At 45.0% G+C, this 19,043-nt stretch overlaps 1 protein-coding gene across 26 annotated transcripts in view; it reads left to right on the forward strand.

Annotated features, from left to right (window-relative positions):
- The window catches only part of LOC139050998 (uncharacterized), a 458,593-nt gene that overhangs the window by 93,673 nt on the left and 345,877 nt on the right, over positions 1-19,043 (forward strand). For 9 of the 26 annotated variants that reach the window (XM_070527960.1, XM_070527964.1, XM_070527966.1 and 6 more), the window contains 2 exons: positions 13,405-13,465; positions 16,900-16,981. The exons of 12 other annotated variants lie outside the window; for them this stretch is intronic. The gene's annotated coding sequence lies outside the window, so the exon portion shown is untranslated. The remainder of the gene's footprint in view (positions 1-13,404; positions 13,466-16,899; positions 16,982-19,043) is intronic. 5 more of the 26 variants (XM_070527963.1, XM_070527959.1, XM_070527968.1 and 2 more) reach the window with 1 other exon arrangement.

The following is a 19,043-nucleotide window of genomic DNA, read 5'->3' on the forward strand; positions in this document are numbered from 1 at the left end:
GAGCGCGGGCGACGAGTTAAGGTCACAGTTGTATGCGCCGACGGGGCCGTATGCAGTGGCGGCGCCATGCGGCGCATCGTAGAAGCCGCAGCGAAAAAAAAATAATGCAGCGCCCGGGCAGGCGGCTCCAGCGTGCTCTCCGGCCACTTCCTCCGTGCCCTCAATAGAAGTCAGGCGCGCGCGGCCGAACGGGAGCAACACGCTCGACCGGTTGCCCTGGCAATCGAAACGGCCGCCAGCATGATAGTAGCTCCGCGGGCTTGTGACCTTTCCTGGTCGCCGCACACAGCGGAGTTTCCACTCCTAAATGTTTCTTGCTCCGTGAACGTGGCACTACTAAGCCCGAGGGCGCGGTTGCGAATCGCGGCCTCTGTGGCAACATTTCGATGCGTGTGAAATGCCAAAACATCCGTGTGCCGTACATTGGCCGCACGTTAAAAAACCCCTGGTGGCCAATGTTAACCTGGAGTCCTCCACTACCGTGCGTGCCTCATAATGAAATCGTAGGCTTGGTACGTAAAAGACCATAATAATATGTTCCTTAATTTGCGCTATATGGTCGTGCTTCCAACCCCTCGAGTAACACCTATGTTAAGAATGGTCGATCGTAATCTCCTACAGATCAGCATCTTTGCTTTCTCGACGCCACTTCCGGCGTCGAAACGCTATCGCTTGAATTGGTGGCCTCCTAAAAGGGTTGGCTTCGACAGTGACCGAATTTTCGCCGCCCTAAGTGCCTCAAAAGCCTCTCGATATTGAAACCATATTTTACGACAGTCCGTTTCATTTCCAGGTATTTTCGCTTCCATCAGAATCCCGAAGTTCACTGCAGTGTTATCACCGGGATGGGCTACTCGGTGCGAAGCACGCTAATAAAGGAAGAAAGAAAAATCAAATGCAACGTTACAAAATACATGCTCGGTTTCGATTGCTCTGAAGGGGCCGTCTTCATCATGGGAGAGGGTGGGGGGGGGGGGCGATGTGAACGCCATCCGTCATTCCGGCGGCTAACTAGCTAACTCCGTCTGCAACTTCTTGATCCAACCGTGCTTGCAGACGATTCATCATGTCTAATGCAGACGGCCCACCTTTAATGTCTTCATAGCCGCATGCAGCAGGAGTGGTGGCGCCATTGCAAGCTGCACCACTTACCATCATCACGAAGGTAATGCCGTCGGGCAAGTTTGCTTGCCAGACGACTCGCGTTGCACAATTTCTACTCGCAATAACGAGGCAGCATTCGCTATGAGGGTAAAGAAAACTTAGCGTGCGGTTTGTGCTCCGGGGCGACGGAACCAAGAAGCGGCACCCTTGATGTGATTGCGTACAACTGCGAAAACAGCGCGAGTCGCATAACTGTGGCAGATATTGTGCTGAACCGTCATGCTTGAAGCTTTCAAGAGTTCGTTTTGTCCGTTGTCTCTTACGGCTGGTGTGAAACCGACGTGTCGTTACAAGCCGCAAACACCTATCTTAAGCCGACCTAAGGCACCGCGGCGAGTTTGAATCAGGTCAGGGGGGACCTGACTTCGATGCCGGAGCAATGAACAATCATCAGCTGGGTGAGTGCACCTATGTAATCCGTTACGTCGAGGTAACGCGATTTGTGTTCGTTTAAATTGTTCGTTGCGGAACGTTGAGGGTGTTAGTTCCAGTGAAATCACACCAGCGAGCGTATTATTATCTGTTGAGCGTATATAACAACCGCTCGCTCCTGCCACGTAGCTTGAGCAGCTTTACGCCTGAAAGATTTCCACTGAGTATTACTAGTGTGGCTCACTTCAAGCTTTCCTGTTTTCCGACTGGTGCTCACATTCTCATTACCTGCGCGGAAATTGCTCGCAGCCGGTTGTCGAAGAAGCTATTCCCTGTATTCCCAAACAAGCTACGACTTCCTCGACTATATTTATGATGGCGCTGATGATATTGTTGATGATATCAGATGTAAGAATTTATTTACTTAAAGGCTGAGAAACTTGGCTGAGGCTAGCTTGATATTGCCTAGCTCCTATTCTGCACTGGAAAATACGATGAAAATGAGTTACGATGAATAGGAAAAATGAAACGTGTATGCACAACTCACTCACGTTGTGGCATATTTAAAGCTGGAGATCTAGTCCAGTCCGGCTACATAAAGGCTAGGGGTGCCCTGATAATCACGCTGTTTGCGTCAAGCCGGCGACCTAAAATAATACAATCAGATGGTGTTCTGCTTTCCGCGTGTGTGATTGGTGAGACCAGCATGTGTCGTTTTCCTGCGCAGGCCGGTCAAACGTAAAACCCGTGTGGCATTGTTTCCGGAACCGGAGTGCCCACAATTTGAACCAGTGTGAAGGAATGATATGTGCACCCTTTTTGAAACGGGGTGGTTATCAAAGCTCGTTGCGTCCAAAATTTCTGACGCACTGAAATCTTAAGACACTGTGAATACCGTTATATTCGAAGCACTGGGTCAGATTAACTAAGCGCGGAGGAGCAATACTCGTCTGTCTATATATGGTGTACCACAACGCTGCCCTCGACCGTAGAATATGAGCAATAGATTGCTTGCACTGACGACATCCTAGGCGCCATTTTGGTGAGCCTGCACGGCGAACCACTGCGTTCGTTGGCGTCTTGCACTGCTACAGCACCCTCCAGCACAGACGGCCGAGCAGGGGCTTCTCCTAAGCTTTCTTTTCTAAATGGAAGGAGGAAACATGCAGCATTGAATATGATACACTGACGTCGTCCTAGGCGCCATAATAGAAAACCTGACCTGGCGCTCTTTGGTCACAATTGGCCCTTGCGCCATAAAACAACAAATGCATTCACATTAGAAAACCATCACATTGAGAAATATGCACCTCGAACGCCCATTTCAGAATATACGTGAAGCGAAGATTTCGCTAAGCGGTGAATTAAATGCTATAAATTTGGTGATTTCATTGCTGCGTGTTTGGTGCCAGAGAAACTGGCGAGAGCGTGCGTGTGCTCTTGATGTTGGCGCTTTTAATTGGCACTGGCTACTGCTATTCACAGAAAATGCAAATCATGAAAACCACGTGCAGGAAAAACGCGAAAACACACTAAACCTAAGTCAACTCACGTAAACAAATTAAGCACACGTAATCGATAGGTAGATAGATAGACGCGAAGTTGCTGAAAAAGAACGAAGAATAGTCATCGCAAAAAAAGAGAGAGAGAAGATGCTATGCTGGCTTACTTCACCTATAAATACGACAGCTCAGCGGTGCCTTCTGGGCCTCTTCCATTATTCTTGGCATGACGGAACCTTGGCACGAATGAATCGCTATACAAAACGTGTACTCGGCCGACAATAGTTTGTGGACCACGCCTACAAAGAAAACGCCAGGGTTTCGTGAAATTAGGCGCGCACAACCGGGGGTTTAGTAACCTGCTGCGATTCCCGAGAGAGGGGATTTAGTTGGCCGACCTCAGCTGAAAGTTGCATGTATAGGATATGGTGAAGGTCGGCATTAAATTCTTTCTTCTGGGAATATTCTGTCGTCCATTCGGCTCAAAGCGGCACTCATTGTCTAACTCGTATTGCCAAAAGAAGGGCGCTTATGAAGGTAGGCTCTACCGCCTCGTCGCAACCATGCACAAACACTGTATGAAGCACTGTCCATTACGCCCACACAGAAAGACTACAGCCGTTCGTAAATAGGAACGTCCGGCCAGAGGCTACGTAGTAAAGTTACGTCGCATCAAATTAGACCGGGCAATCATCGAAAGCACACGGGATGATCATGCGAGCCCAGTATCGAGTTCGCCCGTTTCATTGTCCTTGGTCCTATTACTGGTAGCACGGACCCGACCTCCAATCCCGAATAGAGGGCCACAAAAGCACTGCTGCACCTTTTTGATGACGCCTGAGCACTAAAGCAGCCTTTAGTTGATCGCTGAACGCTTTCGCGTGGGCACATGCACCACTTATTAGCCTTTTCTGTCTGCATTTTTCCCCTCCTTTCTCCCCGCTTATCCCTTGCTCAGTGTAGGGTAGCGAACCAGATGCAACCTGAATAACTTCCCTGCCTTTTCTTTTCGTTGCGTCTGTCACTCCTTACTCTGTGTGGTCGGCCCACCCACCTTTTGTCCTCAGCAGGACTAGAAATCGACTGACCGACCAACAGCATGCCCAATTACATAATTGTATTGACACTGCCTTCGCTATTCCACCAACAGTTGATTGATATGTGACGTGTAGATCCACGTCCCAGTGGCGGCTCTCTCGAATAACGAAAGCTAATCTCGATGACCATGCTTTGCCGACTGCATGTGCCGGAAGCTATAGAAGAGCCGGGAATCTGCGATAGACGCCGGGCTGTGGACACCGCCTATTAAATATTCCATCTTCATGTGCCCTCTTCTTTCACTGGTGTTGCGTACACTAGAGTTCACGTAATGGAGCAAAATCTCAGGTGGGAGCCGACCACTGCAGTTGTAATATTCATCCGCAAACAATAATCGATTACTACTTGTCTCATTTCAGTCTAGTTTCAATGCAGCTTATTCAACAACGTTCCGGAAATTCAGGAGTGCAAACAAAAAATATTATTTTGATGAATGGCATGACGCATTCTGTGCCCGTGGTGGAATACAGCAGGGTGCAACATCGACGGGCATGTAAATTTGCAACATATAGCAAATTTATTACGTGAGCACACGACAATCATGATGCAACTGTCCTTATGAATGCTCACGTAAGAAGGCAGTTAATTAGTACACTGCTTGTCAGCAACAACAAATGATCCCGTAACTAGGACCCTATGAGCCGATGAAGCTATTAAAGAAGCTCAAGGAGCGAACACCTCGACACACACGTAAACAACAATAAAAACAAGACACTTACGAAGCCTCTCTATATTCACTCGACTCAACAGCGTCTTCCCGTTCGCCTTACAGATGTTTCTGCGACAGAAGGCGATCGACAGTAAACACGGTAGAATGCAACAATCCAGACAAGAGCCGTTAAGACAGGGACAATCTGTTTACCTCGGATTCATGGCGGGAGCGTTACTCAAATCACGCAGCTGTTTTTAAGGGTGGTCATCGCAGGCAACCCTGTTGTACTACAAGTATCGGGCGCCAGATTGCCGTACCCGGAGCGACGGGATCGTAAACAAAGGTTCGCGAAAAGTGCACCGCTTGAGTGCGCAGTGGCTACATACGCAGAATAACACACCGAACAGAGCTTTGAGGTTATTGATCGCTTTTCTTTCTTTTTTTCTATCTCTCTAGGCATCATTCTAGTTAGGAGCCACTCCATTTCGGCCCGGTCGTTGGAAACATCGAGATAACCAGCGCGGCCATTCGAGCGAGGCGGGTGATAAAATGCATCGGACCGAATCGGCAGGCTGTAAAAAATCACGACTCCATATCATTCTAGGCTTATTCTTAGAGTGCAAGTGCAATATTATTTGCCGTTATGTATTGTGAATTCCCGTTGTTTCGTGTAAGGTAACTTATGTGAAGACAAAATCAGCAATGTTTCTTTTCATCATGTAATGCCCAAACGCAGTTCTGCACGAAGGAAAATGCGAGCAAATGGTTGGTCCCAACTCCTCTGTCTGGCGAGTACATAAATACAAGGAGCAGTGAAAATTATTCGCGTTAAAGGATAATTGCTAAAGTAGTTAATAATTATTAGCTGAATAATCCACAGCTGAGAATTCCCTCCAGCATATCAAAAATACAATGATAAGCATTGGCTTAATTCTAAGACAAAATTCACTTATATTGCTTAAAATAGGCGTTCCCATAAAAAATTTAAGTTGGACATGAGAATTTTTACGCAAATTTGGGAAACTAATCCAAGCACATAAGCAAGTTTTCTCGTTATTGTCATGTGGTTGTGCCCGGCGGGGTCACAGGCTTACATTTACTTATTTTAATAGTTGCTTATGCATTTGCTTCCATTTTCAAGAAACTAATGTACACTTTCACGAATAACTTATCTGATGAAATGGAATTATGCTGCCTGCTACATGCAAGTTTGTGTCTTGTTCAGCATTGAAATAATAATGATAAAAAAATCACCTGGTGTAACTATCGTTCTTGAAGTATTAAGTTATGATTTAGAAGAAGGAGGTGGCCCATTCTTTTTCGCCACGAAGATATAAATCCAACAGATAATGATGTCAAGGAAGGCAAAGCGGAAGTTATTTGAAGTTTTTAATTAAAGATGACGAAATGTCCAACTGCCACAGGTGGGACACGAACCCGCAACTTTCGCATTACGCGTGCGTTGCACTAACAATTGTGCTGCGGCGGTTACTGCTCCGACGTCTATGTTCTCGGTTGAAAAGATTAGCCACGAACAGTTAGCATGAAACACGTTGATAAAAAAAACCGCCTGACGTACAGGCACCTTTTGAAATTTTATTGCGATTCACTCCGTGCCCCGACAGCCGTACCCTTTTTCACAGAAATTCCGGAGTTCCTGCTATGTAATGGTCTCACTGGGTGTGCGTGAATGTCATTAGTGTGTTACGTGTGTTACGCGTCCGAAAATATGCATATCTGCAGCTACTCACTGATGCATATTTTTTCCAATGTGAGCGCCAACCCGTAAATTATGCATGCGCTCTTTGAGCCCTTTTGAAAATTGCAGTGCCCATAGCTGTTAGCTGGAAAATCGGAAAAAATAGGCACAAATCTCGAGGTCGAGTTACCGGAATCTGATGCTAAACACTTGATTTCAGGTAAGTTAATATAACCTGATCAACACTCGGCTCCACATCCACATTTGAAGAACCATCCTTGAGTAACTGAAAAGATACTTTGGCACAGTGTCTTAGTTATTTATTTCTCACTGCGGTGTGTAAGTTCAAACAATGTCCGCCGCTTCAATCATTCAGCTCCTATGGCATATTTTCGTTATCGACCTAAGGCAACTTTTAATAAACCAGTATCCATTCTAAAATGTCACGTGGTACATCCTGGAAATGAGAGTTTCAGTCGGCAAGGGGGAGGGATGAACATAGCAAACTGCCATTCATTGTGGCTGGGCATGCCAAGATTGAACAGAGACTGTTGGCTTTCAGGAAACACTCGTGCAGTCGGCTTCGGATAACTTCCCTGCATAAATTAGTGCGAGGACAATACCTTGCCTAGATTCATGTATACAAAGCCACCTCGGTGCTGTCCAATCAAAACGTCGCAAATGTTTGGCTCGCTAGCAAGTTGTGCCGTTTCAATCAGGAACCCGACTCGTCAAGCTGCTTTCATCTGAGCTCAGTTCGCGTAATTCAATTATGCTTCTAGCCTCACTCGCAGCCGCACCGAACGCAGGCAAATTAGGTGACTTGTTTACGGTCCGATGGCATTGTGAAATTGAAACCTGATTAGTACGACGGCGTGTACACAAAGGCGCACGACATTATGTTCAGGCAAGTTTTAACTTTTTGTTTTTGTTATTTTAGCTACAGCGGTTATCGGAGAGGGTGGATAATGCTACGTAATATGGGCAACATGGAGAACGAATGACAACAAGTTTCATGTACCGTTTAGGAATATTTGGCAATGTAATTCAGATACTAGCTGCTAATTAATAAAGACACCATTATGAAGTTATTATTAGAAAATATCACTTTTCTACTTCGTGCCATTACTGACGCTGTCATGATATGACAAAGTCAACAACAAATTACTTCCCGGTTCATTGCAGAAGTCACGGACACGTCCCCTTGTACGCAAATGAAGTTTAACCACGTATGTAATTCTGCTTATGGCCGCTAATTTATTAGGAACATCACAGTACTTTATGCACTAAATAATTACTATATAACACAACAGGATATGTGTAGAAATGTTTCATTTGTCTCATTCCATCAGCTTCCGCTATCAGTGCGGAATGTTTTTTTCTTATGTTCCACCTTTTCTCCGATGTTCTTTAATTCCTCATTTCTTTATTCTGGTGCGCTATCTCATTATCATAAGCCCACGTTTTGTCTACTGCAGAAATGATGCATCTTCTAATGATCTTGCATTACCTGTCTTGCGATCACCGACTCGTTCCTCTGCTCGAAAATTGCCTTATCTCATGACACTACCTAATCACCGGTCGTAGTTGGCTCTATATCTTCGTGCACATCGTACCCATTTTGTTACTCCAACTTGCCAACCAGTTGTTTGCCATGCTCCGAATCCACGCTTCTTCTCTTTATTCTTAACTAGGACATCAGCTAGTGCAGTTGGCTTTTTAATTCACACAACCCCTTTACCGTCTTTTAACGTTGCGCCAATCTTTTTTTTTTCGTCACTCTTTCGTCTACGTACAGTTTGTAGTACGGTTTGCACTGATGAAACGCATCGTGTTCTAATCAATTCTTTTTAGCCATACATGTAAGCCTTTCACTTTTTCAATGCATGCACGATTTGCGCTCCAACCTGTGTTTATTCGCCGTAGAGAATTCCTTCTCACAATCCACATTACTTTTCCTAAATAATTTGCTCTTGCAGAGTTTCAAGAAACACTGCACCAATCTCGAAGTTTAGCACTCCCTCGCCGTCCCTGTCAATTGCGCCATTAGAAAATAACATCTAGTAATCGTTATCACTCCAGAATTATTATCGTTTTCTCACCGGGTGGTCTGCCTCCTCCGTTAATTTCACTGCTATCTCTGCTTGAGCATTCGTTAGCACTTACGCCACAATCCCACCTTTCTCACGTGACGTGGGCTTCATCCGGGACTGTTCTTTCGTGCGAACGTCACTCGATAAATTCACGTCACTATAAGAACATTAGGAAAAGCTAATTGTTGTGTTCAACGCCTGAAGCGACACAACGGCTACGATGGACGTCGCAGCGGATGACTGCGGGTGAACGTGAAATATCTGGCGTTCTTTAACGCACATTTAGAGCGTGACATACGCCAACGTTTTTTGCATCCTGTCCCGACCAGATTTTGCGCCTGCTTCAACGGGGAATCGAACTTGGGACTTCGTGCCCAGCAGAAGAACACCAAGCCGCTCAATAAACCATCACGTGGCTGCGACTATAGAACTGGGCTGACACCATCCTCTGGCATAAATATCACCTCATGTATATTAAAGGGAACAAAAAAAAGAAGATACTGCCCACAGTAAATTTTCGCGGACGCTTGCACAAATATCACTTAACTTGCGCTCTACATAGCACCCACGAAAAACAAAATTCCATTTGTCTACTGCGGACGTCATCAGTGTCTGGTGCCTACACGTCGGTTTTCGCGTTGGACTTCGAGCACCGAGAGCTCATTGCCGTTTCCCCCACGGGAGCTGTCCTGTTTCGAAAGTAATAGGCGACGAGCTCAGGAGCGGGCTGCTGGCTTGGCTTGTTTGCCGACGGTCCATTTGACTGCCGCGCTTTCCCCTTCCTCCTGCTCCTCTCCCCAGGGTCTCATCACACACAATGCCTAATAGCATGTGTGTCTGTGCTCTACACACTCGCTTAATTACAACCGCCTGCCTGCCCAGTCAGCTCCGGGAACACAGTCCAGAAGCGACGCTGCCTTTGGGTCTTTTATGCTTTCCAATGGGCCATCAAGCACGCGATTTGCAAAGGCAAATGAGCGCCGAGTCACAACAAGCCTGGAGAGACGAGCAAACCGTAAGCTTGGTGGAACAGCGAACCAAACAACGATTCCCGTAGGATACTTTTTTTGTTTTGTGTCGACGTGCGGTGCCTCAAACTAGGTCCCCGCATGGTGAACCACGATTGGCCGTTGAGCTGGGGTGACGTTTCTCCGGGCTGACGTCACTTGTGGTTCTGCGGATTGCTTGTTTTCGTCTTTTTTTATGTTTCGCTGTTTCGTTTTGAGCTTGTGCCTTGTTTGATGGATGAAGCCTTGCAAAAAGGTTCCGGAAGGCTGCTTTATCTGATCATAACACGTGTCTGCGACCTTTCATCCATGACAAAGGCAGCAATGCAGCGAGACTAACCTTTGAGGGAGCTGAAGTACACGACCCGCACAATGAGGATACGCAGGGTTAACAAGGATATTTCCAAGTAATATTTTCTTCATATTTCATATCGGAAGTCCGTTGTTTCGCGGCAACGCAGGCTGCAGCTTTGAGATATTTGTTGCGTAAAAGTCAGCGACTCAACAGTGGATGCAACGTGAACGTGGTGTGGTAAAAAACTAATATACACGTAACAATCTTGCATGCAAATCACTCACTCCCAGCCCTCTGTGATTACTACAAAAACTCCGTACAATGGCGACCAGTGTTCGAGCCCATCCTAATGCAATGTATGCAGTTTTACAAAGCAGTTGCTCTGTTGCGATATAAATAGGCGTGATTTTCGTGTACACTGCGCTAACTGTTCGGGCTGTTGAGAGACAGAGAGAGAGAGAAGGGAAGACGGAAAGGCAGGGAGGTTAACCAGACTGAGTCCAGTTTGCTACCCTACACGTAAGGAGGGGAATGGGGAGTGAAAGAGGAAGAGAGAGAACTTAGGTGCAGGATGTCTATAGTCGGGCACTCAAGTCTGTTGCCCTCAGGTAGCGAAAAAGCGGTCGAACTGCTTTCTGGGCCAATGAACTGTGAGGCCAGGCTCCCAACATCTTCGCTTCCGTAAATGGAAACGTAAACAGGTGGGCCATTGAGGATTTGCCTTAATGAAGGGATGTCTTACAATGTCTGACATTCACTTACACTTGACTTCGTGTAAAGAATCGGCTCTATTAGTCACCCCGATGCCTGGATGCCAACTTCAGAATTATCTGCCCCCCAATCGCCTGCTCCGGAAGGAATACAAAAACGTGGGGCAAATACGTTTTCCCGGATATAGAGCATGCGATATACAACAGGTGTTTTCCCAGCAATAGCTGTTATGTGCCCACTCCACTGGTCATCGGGAAGTCCGCCGCCTTGCGTCCCTGAAATGCCCAAACAATTTTGCGAGGGAATTTGATGAAAAGCACATTCCCATTACGCCGCGAGAATTCGAACTCACGCACGACAGATTGGCCGTCGATGATTCCATCTCTCAGCCACTCTACCGATGCTACAGAAGTGGAGTATACTTAACCTGGACAACGTGGACACGCCAGCAGCTGCTGCGATTGGCCGCTGCTCAACCACACCCTCTCAACCTGTGTCTACTAGATAGAGCTAGCATCGGCGCCTTCGTATCCTATGGCACGCCACCGTGCCCTTTGCCTAAGCGGTCCTCAGATAAGTTTTCCTTTTCCGCACGTTGTGACAATAATGGAAAGGCCGTCTGTCCTATTTCTTTTTTATTTGTCTTCTGCTAGCGCTCGACTTCTCACGTTTAATGGATGGCGCTGACGTCATGTCGTTCTCTTCAAGCATGACGTGACGCCCATTAAAAGTAGCCCAACTATAGAAAGTGTATTTTTCGCACCATAGAGGTTTTTTTTATAAAAACTTTGCAAGCGCACATCGCCAATGGTTGTGGATATTTCTACCACGCCTACGAACTCGTCTGCCAAAATACCACGTGTGCTGCACTGATTACTTTTTTGTAAGAAATGCGTATGATCTACAAAAAAAAGCACCATGTATTTCATAAATGCCGAACAAATCTAGCAGTAAATATCCAAGGGATGATTTAGTAAAGACCGGCGGCTAAGTTCGGATAGGTAAGAGGGGAAAGAAAAAACGAGTATTTCCACTTCACCACTGGGAGGCGTAACTTCCATAAACTCCTACGTCTCGCTTTTCTTTTACTTCCCGACAGTAGAATCCTCACTCCCACTTGCGAATGCATAGTCCAAAAAACACCACACGAACGATTTTGCCCTTTCTAAGCCTTACTGTGCTTTACGTTCGCCAGCTTTCGCGTCACTGCTTCACATTAGGCGCAAAACTGATTGCATTATTATTATTAATCATGAGAACGTGAAACGTCAAAAGAAACATTAAAGAATGCGAGCTAGCAGTTGTCTTCTAAAACAGATACCATGCCCCTTCGCCCCCCTTCCTCCCTTTGCAGAGGAGAGAAATAACAAAAGAGAACAAGGCAAATAAAGAAAGAATCAATAGGAATAAAGAGCATCTCACACAGTCACGCGAAGAGTACCAGCGTCAAAGGCAGTTTAAGTCTCATGGATGAGAAAAATTCCAGTACAGCTTTGTGAGCATCGTACCCAGTTAACGCATGACCCTTCGGAAATAGTGTATCATTACGCGCACTTCGTGCAAGAATTTTTTGTAGAACCTGGCTCAGCGTACCATGCAAATCACAGACAAAAATGTACCCAATAATTTCTGTATCTAGGCTTAGAAATGTTTGAATAAAGGGTGCCTGGCAAGATGGACATTAAAAACACGAAAAAACACTCGAACGATTGCTCTAAATACACAAATTTTGCTGACAACTCTTGATTTACTAAGTTTAGAGCGAATGTTGCGACGGTGAAATTAAAGCAAAGCAGTTTTGAAGTCATGTTGGATTAGCAAAAATGCCTGTTTACGCCACTTTTAAGTTATGCGTCCGTTTATTAGCGTATTTTGGCTAATTAATCATTACTATTTTCGGTAAGCAGTAACAATAATTTCTAAAGTTTTCTCGGTTGCTAATATCCACTTATACCAACATATTCTATCTGCAAGAATATCAAAGTCATAAATAAGTGAGTTCAGAAAAGAAGTTTTTCGCGCGTAAGAAGAAACAAGCCGCCTGGCTCCGTGGAAGTTTTCCTCGGAATCGTTTTGGAAAGTGGGTTATTGGGTTTAGTTCAACAAAGTCCATTGCCGCAAGTCTGTCCACCGGCGAGTCCCATTAAACCTACATCCAGGCTTATGTAGTTTATAAGGACACGATGCAAGGCTTACATGGACTTGAAAAAAAAGAAACAAAAAAATAACCCAAAAATCTTTGAGAGAGAGAGAGAAAAACTTTATTGGTTCTATCAAGGAGGTTAGCGGTGAGCCGTCTTGCGCTTGCTGCCTGGCTTCTCAGCATGGGTGTGCCCCTATTCCAGGGCTCCACTGAGCCTGGCCACTTCGCACGCGTGCTGCACGATCGCCCTTTGGGCGGTGAGCTCGCTGCTGGTGAGCAGGCCCTCCCAATCTTTGAAGACCGCTGCCCTAAATTCTCAGGAAGCCGCATTTCCTCTGCTGACAGCTAACAGAAAGAAAAAACACTTTCTTTCTAAGGCTAAAGACTTGGCGTGACTGCATCTCACAAACGCCGCCGTATTTTTCTGCAGAAACATACAACACGGGATAAAGAGGCTAAAAGAGCAGCCAGCATCAAAGCGTTTTACCAAGTATGTTTGGAATGCTTTGCAAATATATTCATTTGTACGTTCATTGAACTTTCTTTGCAGTCGCAGTATACAAGAAGCCGCATTTGCTATGGTGACAGCTAAAAAAAAACATGTGCTTTCTAAGGCAAAAAAACTTGGCGTGGCTGCATCTCACAAATGCCGTCGTATTTTTCTATAGAAACATACAACACGGGACAAACAGGCTACAAGGGCAGCAAGCAAGCAAGGGCAGCAACCGAGTAAGTCAGGAATGCTTTGTCAACATATTAATGTGCGCTTTCCTTCAACTTTGTTTGAAGTTACAATACGCAGCAAAAAAAATTCGTATTGTACGTTTAGAGTAAGCCTAACTCTGCTTAAAAATGGAAATAGTGTTGCCCTTTCTTTGCCTCTCTTTCTTTATCTCTTTGCATTGCTTTTGTAACTGTCTACAATAAAATCCTCTGCGGCCCTTAAGAAAGCTCCATGTGTGTGGGTAGGTGGGGAGGGGGGGAGGGGGTGCGTGCTTTCGCTGGCTTTTAGAAGTGTTAGCGCTGTCTCCTAATATTACCTAGACCAAACTGACTCGTTACCTCGAATTCGGTAAACCCGATGGTTAGGTGGGTTAGTTAGCAATGCATTACAATAAAATCTTAGAGCGGTAAAAAACCATCCATCCTTTTGCAATCTATTTCCTTTACACAGGGCTCTTTCCATGCTTCAATGTCTCTCTTCAGATCGGCAAACCACTTCCACGGAAATCAAGAGTCTTATAAAAGAGAAAGAACTCTAATCTGCTACGCGACTGTACGCCAGATTTTTGGAAAAAGCTTTACAGTTCAAGCAAAGTTCGTCCCGGTTAAGTTTGAACCAGAAGCCTACGTCCACTAAACTTCTTTTCTAAGTAACCCGTACTTGTTTAGAATGTAGTTTTGTGCTACTCACATGTCACTGGCATTTTTTTTCTTGCACGGCCCGGTAAATTGCTCAAGGTAACTGATTTGTATAAATTTGCCGGAATTATAGGCAGAGAGCAGCCTTTCTTGTTCAATTCCTCATTGCATTCAACACTGAAAGAAACCGTTAATCCAAATGGGCAAAAGCAATTTTTGAATAAGTTTAATTCTCTCAATAATATATAATAAAGTGGGATGGGAACAAACAGTGCTTGGACGGGACGAAGTCAGGAGGAGAGACTTCATTCCGTCCAAGCGCTATTTGTTCCCTTCTCAATGATGTACCAGCCAGTCCTGATCAGCACAATGCGTGAATAAAATTGGAGTACTGGGACCAAGGTCACAGCCTCCGAGCATCAAAATACATGATGCTTAGAAGCACACATTGATGGCTGCGACATGCCTGTGCGTATTTGCTATCGAAAATGGAATCCCGTACCTATTTCTTGGGCAAAAGCGTGCATTCCGCTTAATGAGTAGGTCCTGGAATCTCTACCACAACTACCGCTCATCGATTGTAACAAACATTGCTCTTTATAATGCTTGCGTGGCAAAGCTAAACGTTTACGGACCTGTTTAAAGAAAGAAAATACGTGGTAGGTCATTATGCTTTACTCCAGCAACCCTATTGCCAAAGCATAAAGAGGCGCTATCATTCAATAATGAGCTATTAACATCGGTATGACTCATTATGCTTCATGGCCAGCTATGCGAGAATAAATAAACATGTCTAAGGTCTCGAGTTTTTGCCAGCAACTTACCTATGAAGGAGGCAGACATGAGCATTGTTACCTTTATGTGCATATGATTCATGGTTATTTGTTAGTTATGACTATACGATAGAGTGCTGCTATCTAAATCATGCTAATATTTTCCAGCACTACAGCTATCGCTATAGCCATGTTTGTGCAGTTAGCGGTACTTTTGAAACACAAATGTGGCAGGTAGCACAGTTCTATTCCTCGAGGATCATAACTCCAAGAGATGTGCATTACTGGTATGAGAAATCGAAGTGTGTGATCAAATGTTTAACAAAGTTTCTGTAACAAGTTTTTCACTAATCGATTTATGGAACGTAGTCCCATTAACAAATTGTCGCCGGGGAAATTACAAGATGTATTGACGTGGCACGATATTTTTTTGCAACAAATGGATTCCATGGGACGTTTGTATTTCACTTTCTCTAGTAGTGACAAATTATGCTACATTAGATTTTATGTGCGAAGTCGTTTTTCTCAATCATGGTTATTCAATACTAGTCAAACATTTTGCTATTCGAACACACTGATAGCGAGGATTTTGACGATGTCTTGCCATACACACACAAATCAGTTTATGGATGGTAGCTAGTTGTATATGTTAATGCACGTCATGTTTATTTATTTTTGTGTGCAGTAGCACTCTGTGTGTCAAGAACCTTTTATTCCTTCTTGAGCACGTATATGACTGTGTCCTGGAGAGATATGTGTACTATTAGGGATGCTTATTCAACTAGGTGCTCAATGTGTTTGCTGGCCAGCGAGACACACTGAAGAGCCCAAAATACTAGAGTTGTTGTTGTTTATGTTGTTGTTGATAATGATGATGATTACGATGATTTCTAATAAGAGAAAGAAGCCAGCAGATCTACGGAAAGAAAAAGAGCTATTAGAACATGACAGGGTAATCGTGCAGGTTTACTATGAGAATCCTGCCTGTGAAAGACCATGATCACGTCTTTTCTAGTCCTCACACTCCAAAAAAGTAGATCCAAGATTCACATTGACTTTTTTTATTTTGATTTGAACCTCATGAATCTCTAGCCGGGACTTTACATTCGCATTCACGAATTCAATGAGTAATTGCGTCATTGTAAGATTTCAGTTGGTTGCATGAATCTCAGGTGACGTAATCAAATTCTGGTACAAGCAGTGTTCTGCAGGCTAGAGCTCAGCATTTGCGCTCCCACTGTGTATAGTGGGAAAACCATGTACATTTACTGCTAGTGTTTCCCCATTGTTATCGGTCATAAAGCAGCGCGCATAAAAGCCAAGTTGGACAACTATAACTGTCCATACCACCAGCGCTGAACCTGACGCATTCTCGTATGCAGTTGTGAACAAAAATGTATGATATACTGGCTTTCTGTACAAACCTAATTATCTACGTTTATAAACGGTCAGCTGTTGTTTTTCCGACTCTATCAAGCAATATCCATCGTGACGCATGGCGGTGAGAGGTGAATAACATTTTTCTTTAATTCTGGTTTCGTAGAGCTCTACGGTCTCAATTTGTTTCTTTCACAGTGCTCATTGTTGCCTACATTTTTGAGTTTGTGTGCAAGTGCGTGTTTTTGCATGGGCATTCCTTTTCTTTTTTCTCCTGTCACTGAAGCCTTATTATGTTCTGAACGTGCAGTAACATGTCAAGCCTATCGCTCAGCTAACCTAAACAATTATTGTTTGCCCTTCTCTAATTAGCGCGAGAGTACTTTCCGACAAAGTAACTGATCTACACGGCTTCTTTACTTTGACCCATTTGTGTAAGACCCAAGTTCTTAATAGAATGAGCGGGCTACGTTGTGCGGATAATATTACAGTCGGCGTTAAAAATCTCTTGTCCGAGGCTATCGGTGCAGTGCAAACCAGCACTATCTTTCTGAGGAATTCAGCTCATTAGACCACCCAAAGTGCAAAGTACCGTAAAATGTTATGGTACTTGGCCTGCCGTATCCCACAAGCACTGGTCGTCTGTTACAGCTGGGGACATACAACACGCTTGAGGAAATCGGGGATGCGCAGAGAGCCTCGGAAACCAAACGCATGTCCCTGACAGCCACGGGTGAGTACATCCTCCAAAACTCGGCTTCAATAACCACGTCTAGCACGGTCAGAAACAGGCCATTCCACTCGACCTCAGCACCACGCTGATCTTCGCCCCTATTCATCGATACATGCACCCCGAATATAACGGGCGCCGACGCCAAGCCCGTGCCAAGGCACTGCTGCACTGCTTTGGTGGGAAGAGGACTAGGCGCTTCGTATAATCGACAGAATACGCACGATAAACCCGGTTCACAGCGGTATCGTAGACGTTAACTCCCGGCTTGCGCACACGTAGTGTTAGCACGGAATACCCAGAAACAGCGGAAGGGGTTGCGATTGCGCTTGCCCTTACCCACCCCCTACAAGGTAGTTCTTAGCGACTCACCATCTGAAGTTCGTAACAATGTGCGGGGGCACATTTCCTCAGAAGCTCTCCAGATCCTAAGGAAAGCCGGTCGACAGCACTTCGATAGTATCGCGATCATGTCGTTCCCAGCGCACGTCGCCAACCGTACCGACGAGAGCCCCCCTAAATTGAATGAGGTAGCACACCACTTTGCGCGAGAACTGACTCGCCGCGCAGAATCGGAGACCCCCTCTTCGAGTTCGGAACTCCTGGTTCGAAACACGCGAGAACGTTTATTCAGGTACAACAACGTCACCAACCGACAGCTGCAGACACAAACCTTTCCCAGTTCGGTGGGATTGCGGCGCAATACACGGCTGATCTTTGCAATTTATGCCATGCAACTAGAGCGACGCTCTGGCATATGTTGTGGAAGTGTCCTGTTACATCAGCTAAGATGGCGGTAGCTCCGGAGGCTCTTTGTGTTGAAGTGGGCCGCTGTTCTGCGCAGCTCCAACCTCAAGACGGAAGAGTTGTCAGTCCAGCAGGCCCGAGAGGCGGCCACGAGCCAAAGTCTCGGAAGTCCCCTCATGGGAGACCGGAGCCCGCGTCGTTAAACTTTACCGCATTTAAAATAAAGTTGTTTCCATTCACCTACAAAATATTTTCCACTACTGCATAAGTAGCGCAATTATACAAGTGACACCAGTTTTGTAACCATCTGGTATACGTTAGAAAACATTCGCAGCTGAAACAGATTCGTAAAAACGTACAGCTAAGTTTGGCATGAAGGCCTCGAAAGCACTTTTTGTTCTCTAATACAAGTAAACCTAACGGGTCATATGGTGTACTTTTTTTAATGAGGTAGGCGCTGCGCTCAAGTTATATTAGTTTGAATATTGTTGAGATCCCGAAACGGGGATTCATTTTTCTTCAACAGCGAAGCTTTCTTAATAAGCAACCAGTTTGAATTTTCTCTACACCTACTTGTGACAGCTTGGTGCATGAAAATTTCCCTTCATGAACTCACCTCCACCTTGTGGTTTTTGGCAAAACCGATTTGCAGTAATAATTAAACCTTTCCTTTGCAGGTGAAGGGTATTGTACATTTGAAGACAATATATTTTTCATATTACCTTTCTGTCCCAATAAGGAGAGCGGCATTGAGAACTGATAGCTTGCTGATAAAAGGCCGGTAGCAAGCAGGTGGATTCATTCGTTCATTCTTGCACTGCTGCGCTTGCGTGCATTTATTGAAAGTTCGTTACTCCGCTTCAACGTTGATCCTTTAACAAATAGAAATACTGCTCAGTAAAACTTGACGATAAAATGAAAGTGACGGTTTCATTTCCGTCGTACAACTGGACCATTATTAATCTGTTTGTAAAGTCCGTGTCTCCTAGTTTTGATTGCACGAGAAGCACATCCGTTTCTCGTCAGGAGTTTCATCGGACACGGAGATGTCGTCATGCAGTTTTGTCCACCACAATTTCACGTGGAATTAATTGAAAACTGGAGGTCATAAGGCTTATTCTCTTTATTATTCCTTAACTGAAGAGCCTTCTTTTGCTATTTTCGGTGCGTTGTCATCGTTAGTTTTATCTTTCCTGAATACAACATTACGTATCGATCAGTTCCTCGTAATGGAAAGTCTAATGCTAATCTTTTATCTTACCTTTTTATGTACGCGATAACAGTTATGAGCTTTCGACATGATTGAAGGGTTAGCAGT

The sequence above is a fragment of the Dermacentor albipictus genome, chromosome 10 (assembly GCF_038994185.2).
Source record: "Dermacentor albipictus isolate Rhodes 1998 colony chromosome 10, USDA_Dalb.pri_finalv2, whole genome shotgun sequence".
Classification (NCBI taxonomy): Eukaryota; Metazoa; Arthropoda; class Arachnida; order Ixodida; family Ixodidae; genus Dermacentor; species Dermacentor albipictus.